At 48.0% G+C, this 7757-nt stretch overlaps 1 long non-coding RNA gene across 1 annotated transcript in view; it reads right to left on the reverse strand.

The window, feature by feature from the left end:
* LOC129036483 (uncharacterized) overlaps positions 1-4257 on the reverse strand; it is a 99194-nt gene extending 94937 nt beyond the window's left edge. Inside the window, exon 1 of the long non-coding RNA XR_010126362.1 lies at positions 1034-4257. This is a non-coding gene — a long non-coding RNA (uncharacterized LOC129036483). The remainder of the gene's footprint in view (positions 1-1033) is intronic.
* Positions 4258-7757: the final 3500 nt, after the last annotated feature.

The raw sequence follows: 7757 nt of genomic DNA on the forward strand, positions 1-7757 counted from the left end.
CATTGGTGCCACCTGGGAGCATAGCTACTGAGAGGTTATATTCACATACTAGAGGGCAGTGGAGACAAGAAAATGTGTCACTAAAGGCTGTCTGGGGGTGTCAGTCCTCATTCTTTTGAAGAGGGATGTTTGTTACACAAAGGATCCCTGCTATACTATGTCATCGAGTGGACACCACACAGCAAGCTAGTTTAACTAAAGAGGGAATTCATTTTTTACATTTAACTACTAACATTTTGGGAGAAAGCAAGAAACAAGATGAGCACTGAGCATTGTTATTATTATTTGAGATGGAGTTTCATTCTTGTTGCCCAGGCTAGAGTGCAGTGGCCTGATTGATCTCAACTCACTGCAACCCCCGCCTCTCAGGTTTAAGCAATTCTCCTGTCTCAGCATCCTGAATAGCTGGGATTACAGGTGCCTGCCACCACGCCCAGCTAATTTGTTCTATTTTTAGTAGAGATGGGATTTTACCACGTTGGCCAGGCTGGTCTTGAACTCCTGACCTCAGGTGATCCACCCACCTCGGCCTCCCAAAGTGTGAGGATTACAGGTGTGAGCGACTTTGCCCAGCCTGCATTGTTATTTTTTGTTCACAGAGAGAGTAAATGACTACAATGCTTCTTCAAGTCGCAGGTTACATTTAATGGTAGAAAAAGAGTTTCAGGAACTGTTACTTATTGCCAGGAAATAAGGGGCCAGACCAATGCCCAGAGCCTACCATACCCTTGAAGATTCCTAGCAATTAAGTGAACTATTAATTTCTGGATTCGGAAACCAGAAACAAAACTTTGCCTTCTTTACAGATAAGGGGGACACTGTATCATCTGCTGTCCGGTGTCAAATGTCACAATGAATGGCCTGTTCTCCCCTGTGACGTTGTTCTGTGGTCATAACTGGATACAGGAATCACTTTGGAATCCTCAAAAACCCCGAGCCTTCTGTTAAACCCCACGAGTATTTAGTTTCACAACTACGAAGCTGAATGTCGAGAGAAAAAGACAAAGATTCAAAAAAAATGTTCTCAAAGTACCTCCTTGTTTCAGTTGGCTGCCAGGCAAATCAGTTCATCTCCAGCAGAACGGAAGCCGCCTTTTCAGGGAAGCGTGGCAGCTGCCGGCGAACACAAAGCAGGTCTGTGATGGTTGAAGCCGGGAAAGAAAAGTGCCGCCTCCGAGTGGAATCACAGGAAGGAAACCTCTGTGGGCAGCAGGAGCCAAGTGCAATCCCTGGAGACGAGCTGAAGGGGCCCGAAGCCCCCCGAGAAGGGCAGGATGCGATGCTGGGTGTATGACCTCAGCCATGGAAGGAACACCTGCCACCGGGGGGCTGAGCCGTCGGGCCTTTGGCTGTGGAGGGAAAAGCGTGGCCACTTGCTGGAGCTGGGAACGTGCAGTGATGAGCACTAGGACAAGAGGACCGTGGCAAACAGACACAGAAGGTAAAACTGCCCGAGTACAGGCTGATCCACAGGACTGTGTCCAGGGAGAGGCCTCAGGGTGGATTTGGAAATGCAGGACAGGTTCATGAAATCCTCACACACTTGCCACATACCCAAGGAGGGTGCTGTTTACTTGACTGTTTGTGCTGGTCCTGAACATCTGACATGATTTGTGCTTATAAATGGGTGTTTGCCGTTAACTGTAACTATCTTGGAGTAATTTAACAAACAACAATAGGTATTGGCGCAGGTCAGCGCGTCTCCACCTGAAAGACAAAGGAAAGCCGTGAAGGCAGGACCAGCAGTTGTGGCTCATGGTGAGAGGTGACAGCCTGCTAGCAGCCCTTGCTGGCTCTCGGCGCCTCCTCCGCCTCGGCGTCCGCTCTCGCCGCGCTCGAGGAGCCCTTCGGCCCGCCGCTGCGCTATGAGGGCCCCTCTCTGGGGCTGGCCGAGGCCGGAGCCGGCTCCCTCTGCTGGCGGGGAGGTGTGAAGAGAAAGGCACTGGCTGGAGCCGGCGCTGCGCGCGGCGCTCGCGGGCTAGCGCGCGGGTTCCAGGTGAGCTCTGGCTCTGCAAGCCCCGAACTCGGCGTGGCCGGCTGGCTCCTGCTGGGCTTGATCGGAGACTAAATCCCTGCGTGGACCACCGTTCCCTCTTCGCGGGATTGTTGGCCACCATAGCCGATCTCCGTCCCTTTCTCGCTTCCCCTCTTTTCCTCTTGATTGTCTGGAACGAGCTCCCTCTGGGCTGCCGGATTACCCGGCCCGCAAAGTCCCCCAGCGAGAGCCAGTGAGAGATGATGCCGGCTGGGCTTCTGGGATGGGTGGGGACTTGGAGAACTCCTGTGTCTAACTAAAAGATTGTAAACGCACCAATCAGCACTCTGTATCTAGCTAAAGGTTCGAAACGCACCAATCAGCTCTCTGTCAAAACGGACCAATCAGCTCTCTGTAAAACGGGCCAATCAGCTCTCTGTAAAATGGACCAATCAGCTCCCTGTAAAACGGACCAATCAGTAGGATGTGGGTGGGGCCAAATAAGGGACTAAAAGCAGGCCACCAGAGCAGGCTTCAGTAACTTGCTCAGTTTCTCCCTCTGCCTTGTGGAAAGTTTATTCTTTAGCTCTTTGCAGTAAATCTTGCTGCTGCTCAGTGTTTGGGTCTGTGCCACTTTTTTTTTTTTTTTTGAGACAGACTCTTGCTCTGTCGCCTAGGCTGGAGTGCAGTGGTACGGTCTCGGCTGACTGCAAGGTCCGCCTCCCGGGTTCACGCCATTCTCCTATGTCAGCCTTTCCGGTAGCTGGGACTAGAGGCACCCGCCACAACGCCTGGCTAATTCGCGCCATCTTTAAGAGCTGTAACACTCACCGCGAAGGTCTGCAGCTTCACTCCTGAAGCCAGCCAGACTACGAACCCATCGGCAGGAAGGAACAATTCCAGACAACTCCTCACAGGAGGAACCAACAACTCTGGATGCGCCACCTTTAGGAACTGTAACACTCTCGGGAAGGTCTGCAGCTTCATTCCTTAAGTGAGCGAGACCACGAACCTACCAGGAGGAAGGAACAACTCCGGACACGTCCAAACATCAGAGGGAACAAATTTCGGACACACCATTCTTTAAGAACTGTAACACTCACAGGCGAGGGTCTGCGGCTTCATTCTTGAAGTCAGCGAGACCAAGAACCCGCCAATTCCAGACACAGTGGGTTCATTTCTTTCTTTTTTTTTTTTTTTTTTAACAAAAGTCTTCTCTGTGCTGACTTAAGGGGACGGTTTGTGTCACCTCCAGGGAAGGATGCACTGGGGTCCCAACATGCTGTCAGGGTCCGAACACCCTCGTTCCTCATCCAGGGCATGGAGCACCTGAGTGGGATGGAACATTTGGGCAAAACCCCACCACAGTCCCAGGCTCAGCAGCCTCAGGAGATCTAAGGCTGGCTGGGCATTCGAGCTGTAAGAACAGGGAGTGTTCACTGCACCCAGGAGAGGCGATCAGGACACAATTTCACTATTTCTGGTTGTTTTAGAATCAAGTTCCTTTGTCTCCTTATTTCACCTCAGTTACATTTTACAAGATCCTAGGACTCACAGAAGGATGCAGTCGGTGGGGGCAGAGTGCTGTACCAGGGCCTCCAGGCGTGGTTTTTAGACACTGGCTCATGTGATGGCACCAGGGCCCCCAGCCATGGTTTCTAGACATTTGGTCGTGCCATGGCCTTGGTTGATGACCCCATCCATCAGATTTCATCCTCTTCAAAACAAAACACAAGGTTTAGCCCAGCAGATCTCTGGACTCTGTGATTTTCAGATGAGAGCCCAGTTGATGGTGAAGCATAACAAGAATATGGTTGATTTCATTCCTTCAGCATTCACTTATTCAATGTGTCTGTAAAGCCTGATCTGCGTTGGAGAGCCCAGCATGCAGACATGACGTGATGGAGCTGTGGCTCTACAGTAGCCCTCACCATAGTAAACAGATGCACAATTACTTTTGATTATGTTCGTGTAATAAAGGTAGTTAAAGTTCAACATTTACTAGAAAAACGTATGAGCTCTGACAGTTCATAATTTGACATCATTTAGAACCATGGCCATAAAAGAGTCTGCAGCCACAAAGCCCATGTCAAAAGGAGAAGGAATGTGATCAGGTGTCTCTTACTACAGCTCCTTTGCTTATGACTTCCAGGGATTCAGTGTAATTGTGCATCAGATAAACAGGCTAGAATAAAGTCTCATAACTTCTTTGTCACACTTTTGACAGTTTATTAAGCTCTAAGACAATTATGGTATTTAATTCATTGATTAGGATATGTAAATTTTACCCCCAAACCTGAGCCTTTAATAGAAGCACGACAAATACCACTGTCACTTGCCATATCACATTTCATCATCTCATAAATATGTGAGGTGCACAGTGAGAAAAATTGAGGTTCTGGGAGTTTAGTTCATCTTCTCAAATTCCCCCAGTTGCTGATTGGTGTCTTTGAATGTCATGCTCTGGTTTTTCTGGCTGAAATATTGGTCTTTTGTTAAAGGACATCAGCTCCAATGCGGCTCGTGCACAGGACATGTTATGTCCGGGTGAGCATGGGACTTCCCACTGACGGTCGGCCCCAGCAGCGTAGCATCTTGAGATGAACCCAGCCAGCTCCCTCACGGCAGCTGCTCCAGCAGCTGATGCTCAGTTTCTTCACTGTCCAGCTCTGCCCTGTGCTGCCTCTGCTGCCCCTCTGGCTTGCAAGCTTCTCTCTGCTGGTCTATTTCCTGTTTGTTCTACTAGAGGCATCACCTGCTGTCTACACAGAGTGAACATGGGGTGACTGTCACTTGATTCCGTAAGCAAAGGTGGAGGGAGAGACCTCACTTCACAAAGAAGATCCATACTCAGCTATTATTAGATCATCATGGAGAGAATCAAAAGTCAAGGGTAATCGTAAGTGTCCCAAAAGGTCAGGTTTAAGAACCACAGTCTTGCAGTAAACAGGGAGGAGCCCTGAACAGATCAGCATTTGTCGTGCTTAGTTTGCCTGAGGCAGCTGGTATGATGAAGTGTCCTGGAAGCTGAGGCTTGAGCAGAGCTCTCACCCCATTTACTTCAGAGGGGAAAGGCAGGCGAGGTGGGGGAAGACTGGGACCGTGTCTCCTGTGCCTGCTGTTGGGGCACAGCAGAGTCCTGAAGGCATGGCTCCTCATTCCCAGTTGAGAACCCCTTTGGCCTCCCTGGGACCCTGTTCCTGGCTTTTGCTTCCATCAGCTGGAATGAGAATGTTTATCAAAGAATGGTGCTCACGTGGCTTTCAGACGTCCTTGAAGAAAAGCTGTTTTCTCCGTTGTATTTATTGCAAGAGCAGGATCACTTGAAACTTAAAGCTGAAGGCTGACACGAGACTAAATTGCACAAGCCATTTCATTCCCAAGTGTCCCAGCAAATACACATCTCAAGTGATGTGAGAAGCTGTGTGTGCAGAGCTGATGCACGTCCTCTCCAACCCTTAGTGCTCCTGTGCTAATGAAGGATGCTGAACGCAATCATTATGGTAATGAAGAGGTAGACAGTGCAACCTCACCTTCCCTGTGTGTTCAACAGCCTCCAACAGGGCAGGCCCCACACGTGCTGAGGCTGAGACCCAAGACTGATGACTCGGCAGAGCAGACGAGCGTGTGTGTGTGCATGTGTGTGATAATGTCTTTGTGTCACAGAGAGAGGTTGGATATGTGTGTTTCAGATTTCTAGTGCATGTTTGTGATCCTGTGTGACTGTCAGTGTACTTTTGTGAGTGTTTTGTGGGAGTGAGGCCATGTTTGGTGAAAGAATGTGTGACTGTGCGTGTGTTCTGCAGGATGCAGGAGTAAGAAGGGGATGGAGAGAGCCTCTTACAGACTCCCCGGGAAACATGGGCACTGGAATTTCACCCAGTCCTTGCATACACATCTTGTTAAAGCCCCACAATGCTCTAAAAAGCTTGAGAAAGTGATGTGGCAAAACTTCAAAATGAAAAATGAGATCCCTGTAAACACAGCGCTCCCAGTGTTCCTTCTCTTCCTTGCCCTGCAGGGCCTTGATCTTGGCGATGCTCTCAGCTGACTGCATGGTTTCCGTTATCCATGGAAAGAAAGCCAGCTAGAAATAGTTGAGCAGATCTTCTCTCTTTCTTAACTTTCATTTGTCAACCTGTCTTGGCAGTTCCTTTATACTTTCATCCTGATTGCTTCGGGTAAATAACTTTAAAAAGAAATGATTTGGAAAAGTCTGTTTATTAATTTTAGATTCTGCTTTCATACACCCATTAAAGCAACTCAAGTAACAAAATCAGCACAAAAGCACAGAGAGATTTCTGAATTAGCCATTTCTGTTTTGCCCTGAAGAAATCCCCCATAACCGGGCACCAAGAGCTTGTTGGAAGCTCTAACCAGGGAGCTTGGCTGCCATATGTTGCCCTTGCAGGAAGAACATTCCTCCTTCTCCCCCGGAAGCCCTCCTCTGGGAGGTTTTGCCGGGCTGCCAGGCAGAACGGGGAGGAAGTGGGGAGCAGGGGGAGGACAACGGGTGGCACAGCCGCCTCTTCTGCCAAATCTCTCTGAGGAAACAAGTGGTGACAGCTCATGTCTCCCTAGACAGCTTCTCTCAGTCCAGGAGTTCCTGTCTAAGAGGGAATGCATTCACTCAGGGAGCAAGCAACCATACAGTAACAGGAAGACAGATGCGATGCTGGAACATTCCATGGATGAGAACCTCAGGCAGCGAGTCAAGACTCAAAGCTGCATCTTCAGGCTTTCATCTTGAAATGAGATTCGAGTTTTTAAAATATTGTCATCCCATATGGGAGTGCTTATCAATAAGTTTTTAAAGAAATTTTGTCTTATTCTATGAACGTCCAAGTTCACATTAGAGAGACTGTTTACTACAAACGTTTGAAACCCAAAGAGCTGTCAGTGGTAGCAAGTCAATGTGGGCGCGTTCCTGAGACAATACAGCTGAGTTACAGCTGAGCTATGGCCCTAGGTAAACAAGGGCAGAGACCATTTTACCCTCTACGCGGGCCTCTGTCTTTGGCCTTGGTCTATTCTGCTGCTCTATGCAGTGGCCACTACTGCTGTTGTGTTGGGAGATGACCTACAGGGAGAAGAGTCAGAGCTGAGTCAGGGACCTCTTAACTCTGACAGATTGTGATACAACTCTGTTATTCCAAAGTACTGGCTGCTTTTTCTTTCAGGAAAAATGCAAACACCTGTCTTTCATTCATATTAATAGATACATTAATATGTGTAATATGTTTTGATGTCATTGAGCCTATTGAAGAATGTTGTTCATGATCTGTTTCTTTGCAGATTTTCATTTTTGTGATCTCCGTGGCTTTAAGATTAAAGCCAGAGCCAAAGAGAACATACCCTGTAGTATTTTCAAATGCATTTTAGTGTTCTGTCTGCCATTTTAGGTGTTTGAGATATTTTCACTTCCACAAAAACAGCAATTGCAGTAGGTACTCTTGCCCTGAGATTTTCTTAGTGACTCAGGGCAAGAGTACTTTCTTATAGTGACCTGTAAATGGCCTATCTTGATCACCTGTAGATGGCCTATCTTAATCTTCCTACACCAATACCCATGGGCATGCACTAGTTTTTCTCCAGCCTCAAAAGACAGTCCAAATTCTCTGCTGTTTGGTGTGTGCTGCAAAGAATTGAGAAGGAAAGAGCAAACTCAAGGATTCTACAATCAGCACTGGAGTATTTTTTTTATTAGTTTAAGTAAGTTCAGACCATGAAAATTCCTGTATTGCTTTCTGACAACCATGTTTTATATCCAGTGAGAAATGTA

Source organism: Pongo pygmaeus, chromosome 4 (assembly GCF_028885625.2).
Source record: "Pongo pygmaeus isolate AG05252 chromosome 4, NHGRI_mPonPyg2-v2.0_pri, whole genome shotgun sequence".
Lineage (NCBI taxonomy): Eukaryota > Metazoa > Chordata > Mammalia > Primates > Hominidae > Pongo > Pongo pygmaeus.